This window comes from Amblyomma mixtum, chromosome 8, assembly GCF_055824585.1.
Source record: "Amblyomma mixtum isolate Tamu chromosome 8, ASM5582458v1, whole genome shotgun sequence".
Taxonomy (NCBI): domain Eukaryota; kingdom Metazoa; phylum Arthropoda; class Arachnida; order Ixodida; family Ixodidae; genus Amblyomma; species Amblyomma mixtum.
Window position 1 is genome coordinate 58347751 of NC_143019.1, and position 3726 is coordinate 58351476.

General features: G+C 43.6%; 1 long non-coding RNA gene across 1 annotated transcript; it reads right to left on the reverse strand.

Annotated features, from left to right (window-relative positions):
* Nucleotides 1-597: 597 nt before the first annotated feature.
* LOC149332585 (uncharacterized) lies at nucleotides 598-1864 on the reverse strand. The gene is made up of 2 exons (XR_016284901.1): nucleotides 1758-1864; nucleotides 598-847 (listed from the first exon to the last, which is right to left on the reverse strand). It is a non-coding gene; the product is annotated as an uncharacterized LOC149332585 (long non-coding RNA).
* Between the last annotated feature and the right edge of the window lie 1862 nt (nucleotides 1865-3726).

Consider the following 3726-nt stretch of genomic DNA (forward strand, 5'->3'; position numbering starts at 1 on the left):
CTGCAGGCACGCACCCAGGCAGCACAACAACATTGGCCGAACGTCGCGCAAGTGTTGGCAAAACTTGGCACGAACATCGGTCCTACACTGGCATTTGGGCCGAGCGCTACCACTTCACACATTGGCCTTACTTTCATGCCAGTTTTGGGCCAACGCTCGGCCGATCAAGCGGCCAACGCAGTCCCGATGTTCGTTCTGCAGCATGGACCAGCAAAGGTCTCATACTGGCATCCAACTTTCAAACATTTTTAGCCAAGTTTCAAACATTGGTAGCCAGCTTTCGAATAATGGTTTCCAGCTTTCGAATATTGGCATCCAGCTTTCGAATAATGGTTTCCAGCTTTCGAATAATGGCATCCAGCTTTCGAACGCTGGCACATGCAATTAACCCACTCGCCAATGACCGGCACTGTGGATAGATGTACATACATAACATTCTACCTAGCAAATATTCATAAATGAGGGTGCGAAAGAATTCCAGAAAAAAGACCCGTTTATTGCTTTGAGTTACAAGAATCACGCTTCTAGCGCACACAGGATGGTTTGCGCTACCACCAGCCACCCTGGGGAGTAAAGAAAAGGGGCCCAAGAGCATGGTGGCAGAGGCTGTGGGAAAACAATTTATTTTCAAGTTTGGTGAGTGCCGATCAGGTTGGACAAAGCATCTCGGCAAGCTGCTGCGGCACGGCTAAGGCATCCAAAAAGCGCTCAACGGAGCTGTCCTCCAGTGAACTGATCAGTCATATCCGAAGTAATCGTTGCACTCCACTTGCAAGGGGGCTGCTGGACTGCATTCAAACAAATTCCTCGTCCAGTTCTTGCACGATGGCCTCACGAAGTGCCAAGCCTGCAAAGAGATGCATGATGTCATGGTAAGTTGAATTATGGCCATCACAGAACAAAAACAAACATAACAAAGATAACACCGAATTTTGTGAAACACAGTAATCGTGAAGACACTAGCAACATATTTTACAGGATAATTTTTAATTTATTCTTAAGAACCAGCCCCACATTAGTTGCACAAAGTGGAATTTAATTTACTAAACTTCCCTTACACCAAATGGTTTAATTTAGTTTAATGCGTCGTGTCGCACTCCCAGTAAATATACTCAATGCGAGATAAGGAAATTAATGTGATATTGAAAACAGATTAATGTATTATTTTGTTTTAATATCATAACATGTGTCTCTAAATTGCGAGGTAATTTTTTATTCCAGTAAATATGCACAGGTTGTAGCGTCTCTTCCACATGGACGTCAAAACAACATTTTTGATTAGTTTTATTTAATGGGGTCAAAAATGCGGCTTGCGACTTTTGACGAAATACGCTGAACGCAAGGAACTCAGGGCACCTTTGTTTTACCTTAGTTGCTTCGCATGCATGCTATAGTTGGATTCGAAACTGCAACTCGAAAACCACACAAAAATACTAGTCTGATAGTCCAGAGTAATGCCCTTTTTCATTGCGAGAGAACTTGGGCAAAAGCTTTAACCAGTAATTGCGGATTTTCTATTGAGTCTGCAAGAGTAGAAGGGAAAAAGAAACACTACGGAAGTATTACACATATCCTTACCAACTAGTCTGCAGTGGAAAATTAATTAAGCGGTTCTGATTTCCGTCGTGCATAAGCGGTAAAGGACATATTCCCGAATGCATCCTATCTCAATTCATATGAGTTCAAACCCGCTGTTAGCCAAAGTAGTGAATCTTTAGTGAGTTCATCTCACCAAAGACGAAAAATTAAATTCTCACCATTCGGCCACAATTCCACTGCGCACGACGTCAAGCAAGCCATTTCGCAATGAGAGTGGGTACACAGAAGTCGTCCTCGTGCTTTTTGGCTCGCTCTCTTCTCCTGCCGAAAAAATAAAGGCGCATGTAGTCAAAGCAACATTTACTACAAAAACCACTTTAACTTCCAGACGTATATCAAGATAAAAGAGTTTTAGTACTTACAAAAGATCTTGCAGGCGGTACGAACAGCGTCGGAGCTCTCCTAATATATGAGTGGGGCTTTTCGCGTGCGCAGACTATGAACGGTGCTAGCTCGAGTGTGCATGCATTTTCGTCGCGTTGGTTTGCACGTGGTTGAGCTCCGCCGTGCAGTCAAGAATGTCTTATTGTGATGAGTCGCGCGGTTCCAAGACGAGGAGTGGAGACGATGGTGTGGGGGGGTGGGGGGTTGGCTGGAGGGGAGAGAGGAATTTTCCTTTACACAGGTTTTGCGGTTCCGAGAAAAGTCCTCGAGCTGAAAGGTGGAGACAGGAAGGTGGAGGAACAGCGAAGCGCGTAGCTGCGCGCGAGGGAAAACAGGTTTGAGAAAGTGACAACCAGAAAGAAAAAATAGCGCTTCGCGGGGTGGGGTGTTAGCCCGCTACCTGGAAAAGGGCACGGCCGGGAGAACAGGTGGGGAGATATTGGACTTGAAGACTTGAAAGAGAAAGGGAAAGAGGCCAAAACACGTGAAAAGGGTTTGGAATTTTTGGAGAATGAGTCACATGGCCACAGGCAGTACAGAAAGGAATATCTACAAGAGAGAAGTGGATGGGAAACACGGAAGCGTCAAAGTATTGCTACAAAGCTGCAGCAAAAGCCTGAAAATTTTGAAGTGAAAAACTTGGAGCTTCAAGATGCATTTCGCCAAAACGACTTGAGACACTCGCGTATTTTGTGGGGCCGTATGATGTGGCTTCTGTTAGTTCAAGATAGCTTAAAATGTTACCACATAATAACAAAAATATAAAGCAAAAAAAAATATCCAAGCAGAATGCGCGCTCTTTCATAGTTTCATGTACCGTACATGCGCCAAACAAGCTAGGTTAACATGCGTCTAACGCCAGTTGTCAGTCCATTTATTCAGTGGTCGTCGAAGAATCCTCAAATTGTTTGTTGGTGTGGAAGTTTCGCGCAAAAAAGCAAAAACAAACAAAGGCATGTTGAATTGTGGTTCGCAACCACTTTCGACGGTTTTCATCAATAAAGGTCATGTTCGAAAGAAAAAAAAAACTTGCGAGTAAATATGCAAGGACGTGAGCAAGAGCTATATTGCCCCCAATGCAAATTACGCAACAGAAGAATAAAATGGTCAAAAACAACAATTTCCAACACAACGATTTGCAGAAAAGGAAGGAAATAGCAAATCAGAAAACACGGGAAAGGCGCAATCACAGGGCACGACGTAGGGAAGCGTAGGAATCGCTTAGCACGTGTCCGCGTGCGTTTATGAAGCACCCGCCTAATATTTCACGAGCGCAACGCATAATTCAAAATTACGAGGCGACTGCTTCGTTTCTGGACGTTGCCAAAACTGAGCACAATTTCGGTTTAGCGAATGCACTTGCGCTAATCTATTACGTTTGTATCGCGATCTCCCTGAAGCAGACACCAGCTGCGCACTGCGGCAGTGAATTCCTAGAGCGAATAAAAAAAGTGATTTTTTATTCCAAAAATTTAATAAAATGAAACTTATTTGATTTTTGTTGAAGGCACCTGTTCACAATTTTTGTTGAAGGCGTCTCGGGTGTAATCAGAACGTTAATTCTGATCAACAGGACTTCGATCGCAATTCTAAACGTATTATTGCTGCTCACTGCGCAACCAGAGTGCAGTTTTTCCAACGGAATCATGGGTAGCTTTGCTCACAAACTGCAAAAGTGTTCGCTTAGAATATAATAATAAATAAAACCAAATCTTTGAACTCGCAAAAGTGTTCGCTTAAAAT